This window comes from Rhinopithecus roxellana, chromosome 8 (assembly GCF_007565055.1).
Source record: "Rhinopithecus roxellana isolate Shanxi Qingling chromosome 8, ASM756505v1, whole genome shotgun sequence".
In the NCBI taxonomy this organism is placed as follows: domain Eukaryota; kingdom Metazoa; phylum Chordata; class Mammalia; order Primates; family Cercopithecidae; genus Rhinopithecus; species Rhinopithecus roxellana.
The window spans coordinates 33,735,149-33,755,704 of NC_044556.1; the positions used below are offsets into that span (position 1 = coordinate 33,735,149).

Sequence of the window (20,556 nt, forward strand, 5' to 3'; positions counted from 1 at the left end):
CTGAACCTCTCAAGTAGCTGAGATTACAGGCATATGCCACCACGCCCAGCTAATTTTGTTTTTTTGTTTTTTGTTTTTCAGTAGAGACGGGGTTTCATCATGTTGGTCAGGCTGTTTTCGAACTCCTGACCTCTGGTGATACTACTGCCTTGGCCTCCCAAAGTGCTGGGATTATAGACATGAACTACCATGCCCAGACCAAGTCCCTTCAAGTACCAGGAAAGTCTTCTCAAGAAGGATGTACAAACAAGTCCAGACTGCAAAGACTACAATAAATACTTAACTCTTTAATACCCAGACATCAACCAACATTCACAAGTGTCAAGACCATCCAGGAAAACATGACCTCACCAAGCAAACTAAATAAGGCACCAATGATGAATCCCAGAGTAACAGAGATATGTGACCTTTCAAACAGAATTTGAACTAGCTATTTTGAGACAACAACAACAACAAAAAAATCAAGACAACACAGAGAATGAACTCAGAATCCTGTCAGTTAAACTTAACAAAGAGATTGAAATCATTTTTAAAAATCAAGCAGAAAATCTAGAGCTAAAGAAATCAATTGACATACCGGAGAAAGCATCAGATTATCTCAACAGAAGAATTGATCAAGATGAAGAAAGAATTAGTGATCTTGAAGACAGGCTATTTGAAAATACACAGCCAGAGAAGACAAAAGAAAAAGGAATGAAGTTAGCCCTAAAAAGGAGGTAGAGAGAAATAGGGGCAGAAGGTTTATTCAAAGGGATAATAACAGAAAATATCTCAAACCTAGAGAAAGATATCAATATCCAAGTACAACAAGGTTATAGAACACAAGCAGATTTAACTCAAGGAAGACTGTCTCAAGGCATTTAATAAGCAAACTCCCAGAGGTCAAAGGTAAGAAAAGATTCTAAAAGCAGCAAGAGAAGAGAAACAAATAATATTCAAAGGTGCTCCAGTACATCTGGCAGCAGACTTCTGAGTGGAAATCTTACAAGCCAGCATCGAGCAGATCATCTAGACAGAAAATCAACAAACACTGGACTTAATCTGTGCTATAGACCAAATAGACCTAATAGATATGTACAGAACATTTTATCCAATGGGGGGAGAATACACATTCCTCTCAGCACATGGATCATTCTCAAGGATAGACCATATATTAAGTGCTGAAGGAAAAACTTTTATACTAGAATAGTATACCCCGGCCGGGCGCGGTGGCTCACGCCTGTAATCCCAGCACTTTGGGAGGCTGAGGCGGATGGATCACAAGCTCAGGAGATCGAGACCATTCTGGCTAACATGGTGAAACCCCGTCTCTACTAAAAATACAAAAAAAATTAGTCGGGCGTGGTGGCGGGCGCCTGTAGTCCCAGCTACTCGGGAGGCTGAGGCAGGAGACTGGCGTGAATCTGGGAGGCGGAGCTTGCAGTGAGCCGAGATCACGCCACTGCACTCCAGCCTGGGCAACAGAGCGAGACTCCCTCTCAAAAAAAAAAAAAAAAAGAAAAAAAGAAAGAAGAGCATATCCATCTGACAAGGAATTAATAACCATAATATATAATACATTTCATTTGTTTCAAGAAACAAATGAAAATGTAAACACAAAATACCAAAACCTTTGGGATACAGTTAAAGCAGTACTAACAGGAAAGTTTATAGCATTGAGTGCCTACATCAAAAAAGTAGGAAAAAATTTGAAAAAACAACATAATGATACATCTTAAAGAGCTAGAAAAGCAAGAGCAAACCAAACCCAATATTAGCAGAAGAAAAGAAATAATAAAGATCAAAGAAGAAATAAACAAAATTGAAAGGGAAAAACATACAAATATCAATGAAACAAAAATTGGTTTTGTGAAAATATAAACAAAATTGACAAACCTTTAGCCAGACTAAAGAAAAAAAGAGAGAAGACCCAAATAAATATAATCAGAGATGATAAAGGAGACATTACAATTCATACTTCAAAAATCCAAGCGATCATTAGTGGCTCCTATAAGCAACTATATGCCAATAAATTATAAAATCTAGAAGAAATAGACAAATTCCTAGACACATACAACCTACCAAGATTGAACTGTGAAAAAATCCAAAACCTGAACAGACCAATAGCAAGTAACAGGATCAAAGCTGTAGTAAAGAGTCTCCCAGCAAAGAAAAGCCCGGGACCCAAAGGCTTCACTGCTGGATTCTACCAAACATTGAAAGAACTAATACCAACCCTACTCAAACTGTTCTGAAAAATAGAGGAGGAGAGAATACTTCCAAACTCACTCTACAAGGTCAGTATTATCCTGATACCAAAACCAGACAAAAACATACATACATATAAAGAAAACTACAGGCCAATATCCCCAATGGATATTGATGCAAATGGCCTCAACAAAATACTGGCAAACTGAATTCAACAACATATTAAAAATTCATTCATAGTGACCACCTGGGATTTATCCCAGGGATGCAAGAACGGCTCAATCAGTGTGATACATCATATGAACAGAATGAAGGACAAAAATCATATGATAATTTCAACCAATGTTGAAAAAGCATTTGATGAAATTCAACATCCCTTCATGATAAAAACCCTAAAAAAAACGGGGGATAGAAAGAACACATTTCAACATAATAAAAGCCATACATGACAGACCCAGAGCTAGTATCATACAGAATGGGGAAAAACTGAAAGGCTTTCCTCTGAGATCTGGAATAAGACAGGTATGCCCACTTTTACCACTGCTACCCTACGTAGTACTGGAATTCCTAGCTAGAGCAATCAGACAAGAGAAAGAAATAAAGTGCATCCAAATTGGAAAGTGAAATGTCAAATTATCCTTGTCTGCAGATGATACAATCTTATATTTGGGAAAACCCAAATACTCCACACACAAAAACTATTAGAACTATAAACAAATTCAGTAAAGTTGCAGGATACAAAATCAACGTATGAAAATTAGTAGCATTTCTATATGCCAACAGTGAACAATCTGGAAGAGAAATCAAAGAAGTAATCCCATTTACAATAGCCATAAATAAAATTAAATACCTAGGAATTAACTTAACCAAAGAAGTGAAAGATCTATTCAGCAAAAACTGTAAAACCCTGATGAAAGAAACTGAAGAGGACACCAAAAAATAGAAAGATATTCCATGTCATCCATGAATTGGAAGAATCAATATTGTTAAAATGTCCATAGTACTCAAATGATCTATAGATCCAGTGCAGTCTCTATCAAATTACTAATCACATTCTTCACAGAAATTTTTTAAAAATTCCAAAATGTATATAGAACCACAAAAGACCCAGAATAACCAAAGCTATCCTAAGGAAAAGAACAAAAATTGAAAAACCACATTACCTGACTTCAAATTATACTACACAGCTATTGTAACCAAAACAGCATGGTACTGGCATAAAAACAGACACATAGAACAGTGGAACAGAATACAGAACCCAGAAATAAATCATACATCTACAGTGAACTCATTTTTGATAAAGATGCTGGGAAAACTAGATTGTCTATATGCAGAAGAATGAAACAAGATGCCTATCTCTCACCATATACAAAAATCAAATCAAAAAAGATTAAAGACTTAAATCCAAAACCTCAAACTATGAAACTAGTGAAACTAAAAGAAAACATTGGGAAAACTCTACTGGACATTGGACTGGGCAGAGACTTCTTGAGCAAAAACCCACATGCACAGGCAACCAAAGCAAAAATGAACAAATGGGATTACATCAAGTTAAAAAGTTTTTGCACAGCAAAGGAAACAACAAAGTGAAGACACAACCCACAAAATGGGAGAAATATTTGCAAACCACCCATCTGACAAGGAATTAATAACCAGAATATATAAGGAGGTCAAACAATTCCATAGGAAAAACCTAATAATCTGATTTAAAAGGGGCAAAAGATCTGAATAGACATCTCTCAAAAGAAGATATACAACTAGCAAAGAGGTATGGAAAGATGTTCACATCATTAATCATCAGAGAAATGTAAATCAAAACTACAATGAGATATCATCTCACCCTAATTAAAAAATGGCTTTTATTTAAAAAAACAGGCAATAACAAATGCCAGCAAGGATGTGGAGAAAAGAGAACCCTTGTATGATATTGGTGGGGATGCAAATTAGTACAATCACTATGGAGAACAGTTTAGAGCTTCCTCAAAAAACTAAAAATAGGGCTACCATATGATCCAGCAATCCCACTTCTAGGTATGTACTTAAAAGAAAGGCAATCAGCATATCAAAAAGATATCTGCACTCTCATGTTTATTGCAGCAGTATTCATAATAGCCAAGATGTGGAAGCGACTTAAGTGTCCATTCACAGACAAATGGATAAAGAAAACGTGGTGCATATACACAATGGACTACTATTCATCCATAAAAAATCAGTGAGATCTCATCATTTGCAACAAAATGAATGAAACCGGCAGTCATTATGTTAAGCAAAATAAGCCAGGCACAGAAAGACAAACATTGCATATTCTCACTTATTTGTGGGAGCTAAAGATTAAAACAACTGAACTCATGGACATAGAGAATAGAAGGATGGTTACCAGAGGCTGGGAAGGGTAGTCAGAAAGGAGGGAAAAGAAGGATGATTAATGAGTTAAAAAAAAAAATAGGTAGAAAGAATAAACAAGATCTGATATTTGCTAGCACAACAGGGTGACTATATTTTTAAAGATTCAGTTGCTCATTTTGAAATAATTAAAGAGTATAATTGGATTGTTTGAAACACAAAGGATAAATTCTTGAGGTGATGGATACCCGATTTACCCTGATGTGATTTTTATGCATAGCATGCCTGTATCAAAATATCTCATGTAGCCCGTAAATATATACACCTACTATGTACCCACAAAAATTAAAAATTAAAATTTTTTAACAAGCACATTACACCCGCACAAACAGCGATTAAACAGGAATTCCAATACTTATTTACCTCTCTTAAAGAATATTTGAAAGGCTCTAATATGTAAGCATTGGCAACATTTTTCAAAATTACCATTCTACATTCTCCTCCAGAGATGTTGGGCTGGGACATTTCCCCCAACAAAGCCCAAATCCTTGTCTTCACATCCACCGTTCATAGTTCTATGCCTTTTCACTCCCCTGTTACTTTCCAGCTCTTTCTGTCTAATTCTCTCATCTTTCCTTCTACTTCTGCAGACCTTCCCCTCTCTCTCAACCCAGTCCACAAATTTTTTTCATGTTTTTAAAGTTGTCTTTTTTTATGTTGGAAACTGAAACTGTCATTAGATATCCATGTGTTTTCTTTCTCTTTTTGCTTTTTATTTTTATTGTTTTTATTTTTACAGATTTAGGGGTACAGATGGAGGTTTGGGTATACTGTGTAATGGTGAAGTCTGGGCTTTTAGTGTACCCATCACCTGAATAGTGCATATTGCACCCACTAGGCGGTATGTCATCCATCATCCATCTTCCACCCTCCCACCTTTTGTAGTCTCCATTGTCTATTATTCCACTCTGTATGTTTAGCTCCTTCTTACAAGGGAGAACATTTGGTGTTTGACTTTCTGTTTCTGAGTCATTTCACTTGTGATAACAGCCTCTGATAAGGACTACTGTGTCCTTAATGTCTATGCTGCAGTTCCATACTCAGGCAGAGACTGCCTCCTTATTTTTCTCTCCCATTGATTCCATCCCTGTTGCTGCAACAAACATGATTTCATTCTTTTTTTGGCTGTGTAGTATTACATGAAATATGTATACCACATTTTTAATCCAATCATCTGTTGATGAACATTTAGGTTGATTCCATGACTTTGCTGTTGTGAATTGTGCTGCCATAAACATATGAGTGCAGGTGTCCTTCTGATATAATGATTTCTTTTCCTTTGGGTAGGTACCTGGGAGCAGGATTACTGGATCAGAGGGTAGTTCTATTTTTAGTTAGAAATCTCCTATTGTTTTCTATAGTGGTTGTACTAATTTACATTCCCACCAACAGTGTGTAAGTGTTCCCTTTTCTACACATTCTCACCAATATCTGTTGGTTTTTGGCAGGCCCCCCAATTCTCTTTCACAAAAATATAGGGATTGGACAGCCAAGGTCTTTATTTAGTACAATGAGGACAGAAGGGTGCTAGAGGAAGGTGAGGAACACTCACATATTAATAGAAGTCTTGTCCCTATCCCACAAATGATAAGCAAAGTGGAACAGACCTTAAGCTGTGGGGAAGTTTTTGTTGGTTGTTACTTTCTTTTTTTTTTTTTTTTTTTTTTGAGACAGAGTCTCGCTCTGTTGCAGCTGGAGTGCAGTGGCGTGATCTCGACTCACTACAACCTCCACCTCCCAGATTCACGCCATTCTCCTGCCTCAGCCTTCCGAGTAGCTGGGACTACAGGCACCTGCCACCACGCCTGGCTAATTTTTTATATTTTTAGTAGAGACGGGGTTTCACCGTGTTAGCCAGGATGGTTTCGATCTCCTGACCTCATGATCCACCCGCCTCAGCCTCCCAAAGTGCTGGGATGACAGGCATGAGCCACCGCGCCTAGGCATTGATTGTTATTTTCTAGAAAACAGGAGCAGATATAATTTTCTAACTCTGGCTTTGCAAATACTATAATTGTTCTAGCAGACTGGTACCTGCTGAAAAACCTCAGATGACTTGTAGTAACTTGAATTTGATTATCTCTCAGTAACTGTGTTGAGAATTTTCTGGAAATTTATATCTCTAACTCAAGATCTTTGCTCTAAACGCTTGAGGTCAAAAGTCAGAGCATAAACAGAGGTGATGCTAAGGCAAGAACAGTGACCAACAGGGCAGGGGAGGAGGATGGAGGTGCAGTGGGGCTGACCTGCATCGCCCTTCCCTTTGACAAAAAGAATCTATTTCTTCCATAAGATAAACACAACACTGAAGAAAAAACAAATGACCAAATGCAGACATTATTCAGTTCAATAAGACCAGCTCTATTACATGTCAGTAGACAGGACCAATAAAACTATGTAAGAAAATGGACACTAACATTCACTACTATTGCCCCCTACCCCATACATGGGTGGGTTGAGAATGCTTTGCATGTTTTTATCCAGATACATTTTTCTAATTATACTGGAATTAATGTGATATCTCCACTATTGAAAGCTTTTTGAGATCCCAACGCAATGACAGTTTTTAATTCCCTGAGGCAACCTTCTACATTAGAGGACCTCACTTCAAATGATTTTTGATTACTGACTGTGTAATGCAAATCTAACCACTGAGCTCACTTCAAACAGGGAAATGCTCAAAAGCAAGGTATTCTAGATTAAAAATTCCTAGGGATCAAAACCATGCCTCATTTATATTTTCCGTGACCCCATGGCATAGTGGACTTTATTACATAGAAATATAACTTAAAAAATTATTCCATTGAATCTGAATCTGACTTGAACACCAACTGTATGATCACCTCTCTATGCCTCAGTTCCTTCCGATGTAAAATAAAACTGGGGATTTTGAACTCAAATGCTTTCAAGTTTCAAGGCAAAGTGAACATGTGAAGTAGCCTGAGTACCAGTAGGGAGTCATGAGGACTATGATAATGCCCATTAATCTGCAAATTCATTGAAATTGTGCTGCTGCCCTTAAAAGAAGGTTTTCTGATTATGTTTGGCTTGCAAAACACGTATTTGAAATGCTTTATAAAGTTGTTGCTTCCCCCATCCCTTAGATTGTTCTTGAGTCAGCCATTGGTCTGGTACACGTTCTTTCTAAGGATAGTCAAAAACAATATTGGGGGAGAGAGAGCTAGGTGGGTGATAACCTCCAACCAGAGTTTCCCAAGGAGATATCACTGTGTCCTTAATGCCTATGCTGCAGTTCCATACTCAGGCAGAGATTGCCTCCTTGTATTTCTCTCCCATTGATTAACTAACTGATCGCCTGTAGTAACTGTTGCTAAGTTTCAACTTAGAATAAGCCACAAAAAGCAGAACACACCAAAAAAGACATCTGGGAATGAACATTAAAGGTGTTTGGAGTTTTCCAATTTATTAGTTCCAGAAAGTAAGACTCTAGTGAGCAGAGGGAGTCAGGATCATTAAAAATGCTGCCATGGACCCACAGAAACACCAGGACGATCCCAGAGTCCTGCAGAGAGGGTGGAGACAGCAGTTGCTGGCTAGTCTAGGCAGAGAAAGCAAAGCCCACCCTATTGTTGGCCATGTCATAGACAGAGTAATATTCCTTGAGGAAGACATCCCCCAGAATCCAGAGGGGCTGCCCACTGAGGGAGGGGCTGCCCACTGAGGGAGGGGCAGTTAGGTGGCCTCAATTCCGAGCCTGCAGTAGCCATTGTTCTGAAGAGACAAAGGACATGAAGATACAACTAGCTGTACTGTAGAGACCTTTCCCCACAGGGACTCCCCACCTTATATTGCATGACACCTATAGGGGGCCCTGAATTCCTGTTCAGCCTCAGCCTGATCCCTGGTGCCCCGCTCACATCATAGGTGCCCAGATGTGAGCTGGGACATGGAACACCTGTTTGGGCCCACCGAATCCCAGTACCCAGGAAGCCAGGAGTGAATACGTACATTGAAGACATAGGCAGAGGGAGACAGAGGAAACTGGGCCCCACCGATGATGAAGGTGATGGTGGGCATGCTCTGTATGTAGCTGCAGTGGACCACAAACTGAGAGCGGGAAGAGGCAAAGCTGAGGCGCTCCAGGGGACTAGGAGTCCAGGTAAAAGGCCCAAGGCCCACTTTGTTCCCGTGACTTCCCTGTAAGACTTTCCCCTCAACCTTCCAGTAAAGGCTGTTTCAGAGCATGGAAGGCCTGGCCTTCCCAGGAATAACTCTGACCAGGCCCGCTTGCTGTCTTCCGTCCTCTCCTTAAATACATCTCAGCTTTTGGATTTTGGTTGTATTGATATGGTCATAAAGAATGAGGCTTATTCTAGAACAGAGTCTCTAGCCTCGGAAAGTGAAAATTACGGAGAAAAGGCATGGGCACACACTTGTGGAAGCCTACTCTCCCACACACTCATATCCACATTTGTGTGCACACGTCCATGTACTCACCATAGCATGTGCACACATGTATGCATGCACGTGCACAGATGTGTGCGTGCGCACACACACACACACACATAACCTGAAAAATCAAGGTTTAGTCTTGGAATAGATTCTTGCATGTGGGGAGAAGAAAACAACAGATATGAGTACAAAGCGGGCAGGTGTGGGGAGAGAAGGCTACTCAGAGTGACAGCCAAAGATGTATTCCTACGGGACAAAGAAACCAGAAGGAATGGAGAAATGTGTTGACTCTAATATTTCAGAGCAGTCAAATGATAGTGGCCAGAAAGCTGAAATTTGCCCCCAGGACCTACAGTGGATTCATAGCACCTCCTGACAACCATTCACCCCATACTCAATCAGTCTGAGGAGAGATGGTGTTACTCCCTCCCCTTCCCCTTCCTTGCATTGAAAGTTCATGACAGAAATGCTATGCTGTGTCCCCACCCATCTTTCCTACCAAAGCCTCAGGTCCCATCCTACCCTTCCTCCTCTCTGTTGTGAACTCCTTGCACTCAGGCACCTGTGTTGAGTCTGTCTGGGTGTGCAGAAAAGCCCTTGGCTTCTGGTTACTCACATCACCATTCTGAGCCTGCTGGGCTCCTGTTGCCTGCAGGAAGGAGCCCATGTACTGCTGGGGAACTGCCAGCAGGAAGGTCCTGGTATCCGCGATGGCCTGGCAACCCTCAGAGCACAAGCCAGTGGCCTGGTTACCAATGGCAAATCTGGGGGGGACACCAGGACAAAGAGAATCCAGTGCCTCTACTGAAAACATGAGCCATGTCATCCCTTCTCCCCCAACCCAGCAGCTCTGATGTTCTTCCTCTTCCAGGCAGCCAAGCCACTCCTGTTACACATCTGCCCATGAAATGCTTCAGTGCATTTGTAATTATTGGAGTCGCATCCTCAGTCTTGATCTGGTGCCCACTCCACCTCTGACTGAAAGCTCTAGGAAGACAGAGCCTGCGTCTTATCTTCTTTCATCTACCTATATGGGGTCCAGTACATAGTGCCAAACACAGTCAGGGCTTGTAATCAATAAATAGCTGCATTTTGAGCACCTACTATGTGTAATACACTCTTTCAGGGTTTATGGTGATACAAGGAGTGGGTAATTTGTGCTTACTGTTTTAAGGAGCTTATTCTAATAGAGATGAAACAACACAATTAATCAAGCCATGACTAACACTAACACTGTAAGGCAGTAGCTGATAAACCCTGTCATGTGGTACATAGCGTCTTACATGATTCAGTCTCTGATTCCTTGTCTTGCTTTTTTCTACTGCTCTACCCTTCCTCTTCATCCCACATAGATGTGTTGAGATCTGTCTACGAGCCAGGTGTCATGCAAGGCACTTGGAGATACAATGGTAAACAAGACATACACCACAGTCTAGTGGAGAGCCCAGACACTTAACAAAGACACACAAATGATGTCTAATTGCAGCCCTGATAGGTGCACATTGCAATGTGCCAGAGAAAAGAGGACTTGATCTAGTTTGGGAAGCCAGAACAAGGATTTTTCTGAGGAAGTGATAAAGGATGAGTAGAATTGGGCTATATGAAAAGACACCTCTATTCCACGTACAGATAATCTGCCAAGTTCTTACCTCTTTCTACTCTTGTAGGTTGGGCTGTTTCCCCACTGCCTTGCCCAATGACTAGGACATGTTAATTGTGACAGCAGCACAGGTAAGCATTATAGGATCAAAAGAGAGAGAAATAAATCACTGTGCTCTGGGCCCCTGGGAGGATTTTTAGGAGAAGATACGAATTAATCTGGGCTTTGAGGAATGCCTACAAGTCAAGTAAGCACTCCAGGTGGCATGATTAAAAGAACAAAAGCAAGAAAATCATGGCCAGGTGCAAGGACTTGTTGAAGTCTGTGCTAAATATCGTGAAGCGCCGGGTGCGGTGGCTCAAGTCTGTAATCCCAGCACTTTGGGAGGCCGAGACGGGCAGATCACGAGGTCAGGAGATCGAGACCATCCTGGCTAACACGGTGAAACCCCCGTCTCTACTAAAAATACAAAAAACTAGCCGGGCGAGGTGGCGGGCGCCTGTAGTCCCAGCTACTCGGGAGGTTGAGGCAGGAGAATGGCGTGAACCCGGGAGGCAGAGCTTGCAGTGAGCTGAGATCCGGCCACCGCACTCCAGCCTGGGTGACAGAGTGAGACTCCGTCTCAAAAAAAAAAAAAAAAAAAAAAAATATCGTGAAGCACTGAGAGGCTGTATTGATAGGTGGAGCCGAGACTTTGTATGGTCTTAAATACAGATCAAAGGAGTTTTGTCTTCAACTGGCATGTGACAGAGAATTCTTGGGTGTAGAAATAACTGATTTGAGCACAAGCTTATCTGATTCCAATGCAGATCAGATAAGCTTGTGCTCAAATTTTGGCCTTATAAAATGTGTGACTTTGGACAAGTTACTTAGCCCTCAGAGGCTTGATTTCTTTATAGAATGAAACATATTGCTGACCTCCTTATAGTGCTCTTGTGAAAATTATATGCAATAATATATTCAAAGTACTTAGGCCGGGCACGGTGGCTCACACCTATAATCCCAGTACTTTGGGAGGCCAAGATGGGTAGATCACTTGAGGTCAGGAGTTTGAGACCAGCCTGACCAACATGGTGAAAGCCCATCTCTACTAAAAGTACAAAAAATTAGCTGGGCATGGTGGTGGGCACCTGTTATCCCAGCTACTCAGGAGGCTGAGGCAAGGGAATGGTTCGGACCCCAGAGGCAGAGGTTGCAATGAGCCGAGATCATGCCACTGCACTCCAGCCTGGGCGACAGAGTGACACTCTGTCTCAAATAAATAAATAAATAAAATACTTCATATAGTACCTGGCATATATAAAACATCAATGACAGCTATTACTTTCACTAATGATAGAAGTGGTAAAGATTATGCTGATGGAAATCATCAAGCTTCCAAGATAGAAACATAGATTCACGTGCCTAGGAATGACCAACCTGCCAGCATGCTGAGGCTCAGTACCCAGTTCAAAAAGTCTAGCGCCAGACACCAGTGTCTTCTGAGCTCCAGGACCACCTCAGCCTGGGGCTGGTGATTCTATTTAAGAAACCTGTGTGATGTGGAGGAACAGGAAATGTTGTTAAGCTGGAGGAACACCCTGCGAGTGTCCACAATCCACAGGAGGTGCCCTCTCTACTTACTCCTCGATGGCAATCTGCCAGTACAGTTCCCGGGTGACAGGGGTTCAGATAATCTGACCAGAATACAGTTGGGGGTCCACACCTCCAAGGATGAGCTCTCCACCATACTGGCGGGTTGGTTGGCTAGGGAGAGATGTAGAAGAACGTGAGTGTCCACACACAGTCAGTGAGGCAGTTCTCTCGCCTCTCTCCTTCCCGCACTCCCTCAGACGGGTGCCACAGATGAGGGGACGCTGTCCTCTGAGCTGCTCTCAGACTTGGCCTGCTGAGGCACAGGAGGAGACTTCTCAGAGTAACACCAAACTACTAGACACGATGCCCATAAAGAAGATGGGAAGAGAAACCAGGCACCCAAAAACGAACTAGAAAAGCATCCCAGAGAAACCCTCCCTGGGAGGAAGTGAGAACAACAGGAAACGGTTTTGGGGACAACTAGAATGGAGCCTGAGAGAGCCCGCAAGTGCACTCTGAGAGGCATGCTCCCATCATGGTCAGGTCATTAACTAGACAATACTGAAAGGACTTCGGCCTTTTGTGCTCCTTATGCTGGCCAGTCGTAGAAGAAAGACAGGTGAACTTCAGGTACTTTGAGGATCGTGTGTTTGGGAAAGAAGGAGCAAGGGATAAAGTTTGGCACAAAAGTTCAGTGCCAAGCAGAGCAAGAAAAGTATTGGATTTGTGATCAAGATATTTGAGTTTGAGTCTTGGCTTCACACCTACCGTGAGTGACCTTGATCAATTCTAACAATGTGTTTGAGCCTCCATTTGCTCCCTGGCAAGATGGGGCTAATATCAGGATTTTTGAGATGACATTTGAAGTAACTGCTAGGAGAACACTTTATAAAGCCAGACTTAGTATTATGATTATTCCTGCTTTATAGTTCTCTTTACTAGTAATGCTCATGTGGCTTGTTCTTTAGTGCTAACATAGCAGTCTCCAGATTTCCTAAATAAACCCTGAAGGACAGTTACTCAATTTTATGAAAAGTCATCATGTAGCTTATAGCTAATATAATTTAAAATTCTTTTTTTTTTTTTTTTTTTTTTTCCCGAGATGGAGTCTTACTCTGTCACCCAGGCTGGAGTGCAGTGGTGCGATCTCAGCTCACTGCAAGCTCTACCTCCCAGGTTCACGCCGTTCTCCTGCCTCACCCTCCTGAGTAGCAGGGACTATGGGTGCCCACCACCAACACCGGCTAATTTTTTTGTATTTTTAGTATAGATGGAGTTTCACCGTGTTAGCCAGGATGGTCTCAATCTCCTGACCTTGTGATTCGCCCGCCTCGGCCTCCCAAAGTGCTGGAATTATAGGCATGAGACACCTCACCTGACCTAATTTAAAGTTCTTAAAGTGTATTTAAAATAAGATTTTTCCCAAATTTTCTGAAATATGGGAATTTTATATAGCAAGTAATACTCATTGTGTCAGAACACCTTATAACCTGGACCCCATCTGATCTTGGGTTGCCTGGAATCCCCATGGACCCTCATTTTCTGAGCCCTTCACAGGACGAAGGTTCTCAATGGGTGAAGTAGAAGCTGAAGATCTGGCCCTGCTGCAGCATCCCCTGCATCACTGTCGGGGAATTCCCCACTGCCATGCTTGGGTAGGCCATTCCCAGGATCCCGTCAAAATCTGAATAGTAGAAGAGGTCACTGAGCTCATTCTCACTCAGGCCAAACTCCTGGTTATTGACGATGGTGTTACGAACCTATGGCAAGCAGACAGTATAGCTTGACAATTCAGGTGCACAAATCGCACAGCTTCCCAGATTTATGTGCACAGGGTATGGGATCCAGAAAGCCTCCTAGAGAGAGACCATCAGCTTCTTTCATGCAGAACCCAACCACAAGGGTGGGAGTGGAGGGTGAAAGACCAACCTTTCCAATCATGTGTGTCTTGGAAAAAAGAGTGTGGATGCTGGAGAAGTGGAAGAAGTTTTTTCTGGAGTTATAGTTTCCACTTCCATGGACAGTGAAGGAATTGAATGGTTTCATACTGAACAATCCATGTGCAAGAATGATTAGAGGAATTGTAGGTGTTTGAACTAAAGAAATAAGAAAATAGTAAAAAGGCTTGTCTTCAAATATGCAAAGTGCAACTGGGTGGAAGAGGAAGTAGACCTATCTGTGCGTTTCCAGAGGGCAGAGTTAGGACCACACAGCAAAGTTGCAAGAAGACACAACAACTTTAGCACAACATAAAGGCTTCCTGCAGTCAGGACTGCTGTGGAAGCAATTTACATCTTGGGACGAAGGCTGAGTTAGATAGGTTTTGTGTTCCTTCCAACACTCAGCTTCTGGGAAGCTTGGACCTAATTAGTAAGCATGGATTTCTCTAATAAGGTGTAAGACTCTCGAAAATGGGAGCCAAACCACACACCCTCAGAGGCTATGAAAACACCACTTACAGTCACAGTGTCACAGCCCAGTCACACACTCAGAGGCTATGAAAACACCACTTACAGTCACAGTGTCACACACTCAGGCTGCCACTCCCATAGGACAGTGTATAGGTTTGTCCATTGTTTCTGAAGGTGGAGGACAGGCTGGGGTTGAACCTGTTGTGATCGGCTGTAGAAAGACAAAATTGAATATTAATTTCATTTGCAGTTTTCCAAAACACATGAAGGCTACTTATCCTTGATGGATTGGGCTCATCAGACCAAGGCTGGGATAGGGCATCACCCTAGATCTTTTCTTGTAGACAAACTGTGCTAGTCCTAGAAAAGTCTATGACACACATTGCCCAAATTCCTTCCAGCTGACCATTCTCTGAGGGAAAGATTGCCTCAGACTTGCCAGGAATACTCGGCCACAGGAGGGAGCTGGGAGGAAGGAAAGGAAGCCTTAGTCTGTTACTGCTCTCTGTCTCCAAAAAAGTCAGCACTTCTGAAAAGTGGTGCTGAAGTGATAGATTGAGAGCAATTTCTAGATGTTCCAAACAGAAGGAGGATACGTGATGGATATGCACAGAGAACTCAGGACTTAGAATGATACGCCTGCACTCAAACCCAGCTCTGCCCCTCTATCTGCTCCCCTCATGGTGTGAAGGGTGATGGTGACATACTCACAGCAGGCTTGGCTCTGGCAGTAGATGGAGGGCACCCAGAGATTGGAAGAGCCCATGTCAAAGAGGACTAGGAAATTTTTGGGTGGTGTCCCAATGCTGATCTCCCCAAAGTAGAAAGACCGCAAAAGAAAGGTTTATCACCTTCATTAAGCAACCAAGTCTTGTCTTAAGAATGGACAAGCAGTTAACTCACAGGAAGCCACACTCTGCCCAAATCATTTTCATGGGGCAATGAGAGGCTTATCCCACAAGTTCTCCTTCCCATCTGGAGTTAGTTCCTTTCAAGATTATACTTTTTGTCCCTAATTGAAAGCCTTTAGCCAGCCAAGACTTAATATGGCAAGACAATATCCTCTTCCAAATGTGTTTTCTACTTTTACAATAAGCTGATATCTTCACTACACTGGGGTACCCAGAATTGAGGAAACAATCACTTTTTCTGTTTTCCCAGTGTCCAGACACACACACACACACACACACACACACACACACACACACACCCCACTCCTCTTCCCTTCCCTTTCAATGTTAGATACTTCTACCACCATTTTCCTCCCTCCCGGTCACACACTAGCAGAGGGTGCCAGGCAGCTGGAGAAGAGATAGCATGGAGAGAAAGAAGAGCTTTTCACTGGAAGGTAGTTTAAGCTCTAAGTTAACTTGGGCCAGTCATGTCACTTACCTGCCTCTAGTTTCTTCATCTATAAAATGTGGGAGTTGAAATAGAAGATCTCTAATGTGGCTTCCAGCTCGGACATGTAACATAACATCTCACTAACGACAGTCCACAGGACAAGAGAATGTCAAGATGCTCTGATGAGACATGGTGGGCTTGAGAACATTCAGACATTTGCTCTGGGGACTGTGCGTCTTTCCAAAGAGAGAGAGAGATGCAGTATCTGAGCCACTGGAGCTTTTGTCTGACAGTCTCACATGTATTTTCCTTCTTTCCCCTGCAGCTCATTGCCAGGACTTCCTTTGGATCTCTCAGTTGACTTGAACATTTCTACCATGAATCTCTTAACCATATAAATGAGGCTTTAGCAGGATGGGCCAGCAATGAGAAGAAAGGAGGAAAGAAAAGGAATTACTATACTCTTAGATGGTACCAACTCATAACTTGTTCTGATTCTTTCCATAGAAAGGTGAGACTGTGGTTTAGTAACTAGTCAAAAATTACAGCTAATGAGCAGTATAAGTGAATGTCTAAGAATGGTGGTTATGCAAGGGTTATGGACACTCTCTGCCCCATCACTCACATGTAGTTGGTGATGGGCTCATAAGCAACAGCATCATTATTGAAACAATACTTGGCAATTGGATCAGCCTTTGGGTGGTCCCTAAGAAACGTTTCCAGTACACCCTGCTCCTCCATTGTCTGTTGGATAGACTTGCCTGATTATAAATCATGCTACTATAAAGACATATGCACACGTATGTTTATTGCAGCACTACTCACAATAGCAAAGACTTGAAATCAGCACAAATGTCCATCAGTGATAGACTGGATTAAGAAAATGTGGCACATATACACCATGGAATACTATGCAGCCATTAAAAAGGATGAGTTCATGTCCTTTGCAGGGACATGGATGAAGCTGGAAACCATCATTCTCAGCAAACTATCACAAGGACAGAAAATCAAACATCGCATGTTCTTACTCGTAGGTTGGAATTGAACAATGAGATCACTTGGACACAGGGTGGGGAACATCACACACTGGGGCCTACCTGGGGGGTAGGAGGCTGGGGAAATGATAGAATTAGGAGAAATACCTAACATAAATGATGAGTTGATGGGTGCAGCAAACCAACATGGCACATGTATACCTATGTATCAAACCTGCACGTTGTGCACATGTACCCTAGAACTTAAAGTATAATAAAAATAATTTCTATGGAAAAGTATGTTAATTGCTTTTCTCATCTTTCCTAGATTTTTCCTGCCTGCATATAAAAACTTAACCCTGATAACTGCTGCCACCTGGTGGCAATATTCCTAACTTACAAAAACAGAGTTTTGAAAGGTTGAAAGGCGTCACAATCCAAGTCAGATGTGAAAATAGCTCCTAACATCTTCTCCACAGCTCTTTCCTAGGTGAAGACAACATGCACCTGTTCATTTGTCTTGTCTGAGACTGCTCTTTTCCTCACCCATGTCAAAGCAGCCAAAACATCACCTTTCCAGCTGTTCTTAAGATTTCCCCCATCTCACATCCATGCCTCTGACCTCTCAATCCTTTAACAGGATAGTGTTCGTCCCTTTAACACTCCAGAAAACTTTCTAAGTGCTCTCTTCCTATGTTTGGAGAGTCTTCTTTGCAGCATGATGTTAGTAGATAAGCTCTCTGAGTGTTTCCTCAGCCTAAGATGAAAGAATGTATGTAAAGTTCAGAGCAGCCTCTGAGTTCTCCGGGATACGTCATTCCTCTCATCATTTTTAAAGACTTGTGGGAGCCTGGTTCCAGAAGTATCACACACTGTACTCAGCACAGTGGCTTCTATGTAGTAGGTACCCAAGAAATAAGTATGGAATGAGCCAACTCTATAGACGGGGCTTCAAACTGTCCTGTTAAAATACACATATTTTGCCAGTTTAAGTTCATTACAGAGCTCCTATTAGGTTGGTGCAAAAGTAGTTGTGGTTTCTGCCATTACTTTTAATATTATCATGCCTGTAGTTTAGCTTTTCCTGTTAGCTAGGAATGGAATGATGAGACCAGACACATTTTAAATGAGAATGGAAAGAGGTAGGCACAACATCCTAGGCAACTGATGATATTGGGAAGAGCAACATGGAGCTTCACACAGGGTCCTGGGGAAAACAGGCACAGAACGTAGATGTTTTCTTTCTCAAAATTAGTAGAAGTCCAATGAAGCCCTTGCTATGTGTTCAATATTAGATTACTGATGATGTAACCTTACCAAAACCTTCTAACTGTAGAGCGAATTCTCTTACAGTGAATTCTCTTACAGTGTTTTCTTGGTGCTTAGAAAACAAAGACTTATCACGGGAAAGCGTCTGCCTCAAACGTGTGTCTTCCCTTCAAGATTTGAAGCTGCACGGGGCAGGAGGCCATAGCGTTGAGCTGGGAACTTATGACGAAAGATGAACCCCCTTAAGTCTTTCAAAACTTAAGAAGAGATAGATATCCACCAACTGTCAAACAAAATCCCAGAGAAGTCATTCCAGAGCAACAGGGACAAATCGAAAGTAGATGAATATTTCAAAAGCTGCGACTCAACCCTGACCTGGCTCAATCCCTAAATAGATTGGAATTAGCTGGCTTTCACTCTGTCTGCACAACAGAAGAAAAAGACCTTTTTTAATGAAAGAAAAAAAATAAAAGGTAGATGATGATATTGGGAAGATCAACATGGAGCTTCACATGGGGTCCTAGGGAAAACGGGTGCAGAATGTAGACAGTGTCTTTCTCAAAATGAGGAGAAGCCTAATGAAGCCCTTGCTATGTGTTCAGTATTAGATTACGTTAATTCCAGGGTATTCACAACTCAACTGACATATTCTTTTCACTTCTTTCCTGAATTATTTAGTTTCTCCTGCTCTGCCCTGCCCTTGGCTCTTCCACAGGACCTGACTGTAACCAGTGTTCCTGGAAGTCTGTGTTTGAACTGCAGAAACTAATTACACCAGAGTGTTCCCACTCCAGCTGCAGGTTGTTGGGAGGCTGAGAAAATGTGAAATTCTACACCAAGGACTATGTTTCCATGGGTTCTGCCAGCCTCTCATCAAACTTTTTTTTTTTTTTTTTGAAATGTAGTTTCACTCTTGTTGCCCAGGCTGGAGTGCAATGGCACAATCTGGGCACACTGCAACCTCCGCCTCCCGGGTTCAATGGATTCTCCTGCCTTAGCCTCCTGAGTAGCTGGCATTACAGGTGCGTGCCACCACACCCAGCTTTTATACTTTTAGTAGAGATGGAGTTTCGCCATGTTAGCCAGGCTGGTCTCAAACTCCTGACCTCAAGTGATCTGCCCTCCTTGGCCTTCCAAAGTGCTGGGATTACAGGCGTGAGCCACCGCGCCCAGCCCAAACATTTTTACCAAAGAAGAAGCCCCACAACCCTCCCATGATACTCATGAACATCGAACTAAATAATTAGCATTTTATTCCTGCACAGATTGAGCAGTGGCAACTGAGAGGTAATAGAAACCCATACTCTTGCACACTGTTAGAACCTAGATGCTCCCTTCTTGCTCACCCTGCAACACATCCATAGCTGCATGTTTTCATCATGGTGAACATGTGGGTGATGATGGGGCAGTCCCAGCTTTCTACTGTCATTTCTCTGATCTTGTCATTTTTGAGTGTACTGGAAATTATGTATATAAACTGTAAGGACTCTGGCTGAGTTTTTGTTTCATTGAAAAATATCCTTTTCTTTTCTTTTCTTTTCTTTTTTTGAGATGGAGTCTTGCTCTGTTGCCCAGGCTGGAGTGCAGTGGCACGATCTCGGCTCACTGCAAGCTCTGCCTCCCGGGTTCATGCCATTCTCCCGCTTCAGCCTCCCGAGTAGCTGGGACTACAGGCGCCACCACCATGCCCGGCTAATTTTTAGTAGAGATGGGGTTTCACCATGTTAGCCAGGATGGTCTTGATCTCCTGACCTCGTGATCCACCCGCCTCGGCCTCCCAAAGTGCTGGTATTACAGGCGTGAGCCACCGCGCCTGGCCATCCTTCTTTTCTTTGGTTATGCAGACAGAGTGCCAAGCCAGCTAATTCCAATCTATTTAGGGACTGAGCTGGGTCAGGGTTGAGTTGTAGCTTTTGAAATATTCATCTGCCTCTGATTTGTCCCTATTGCTCTGGAATGATTTCTGTGGGATTTTGTTTGACAATTGGTGGATATCTATCTGTTCTTAAGTTTTGAAAGACTTAAGGGGGTTCATCTCTCGTCATCAGAAGTTCCCAGCTCAACTCTATGGCCTCCTGCTCCATGCAGCTTCAAATCTGGCAAATGTCTCGAACGGAAGACACACGTTTGAGGTGGACACTTTCCCGTGATAAGTCTTTGTTTTCTAAAAGTACCATGAAAACACTGTAAGAGAATTCACTCCGCCTTTTAGAAGCTTTTGGTAAGGTTTTTTTTTTTTTTTTTTTTTTTTTTTGAGACAGAGTCTCACTCTGTCGCCCAGGCTGGAGTGCAGTGGCGCGATCTCGGCTCACCGCAAGCTCTGCCTCCCGGGTTTATGCCATTCTCCTGCCTCAGCTTCCCGAGTAGCTGGGACTACAGG

General features: G+C 42.4%; 1 pseudogene; it reads right to left on the reverse strand.

Annotated features, from left to right (window-relative positions):
- Window positions 1-8,149: 8,149 nt before the first annotated feature.
- On the reverse strand, window positions 8,150-19,538 carry LOC104658951 (annotated as a pseudogene).
- Window positions 19,539-20,556: the final 1,018 nt, after the last annotated feature.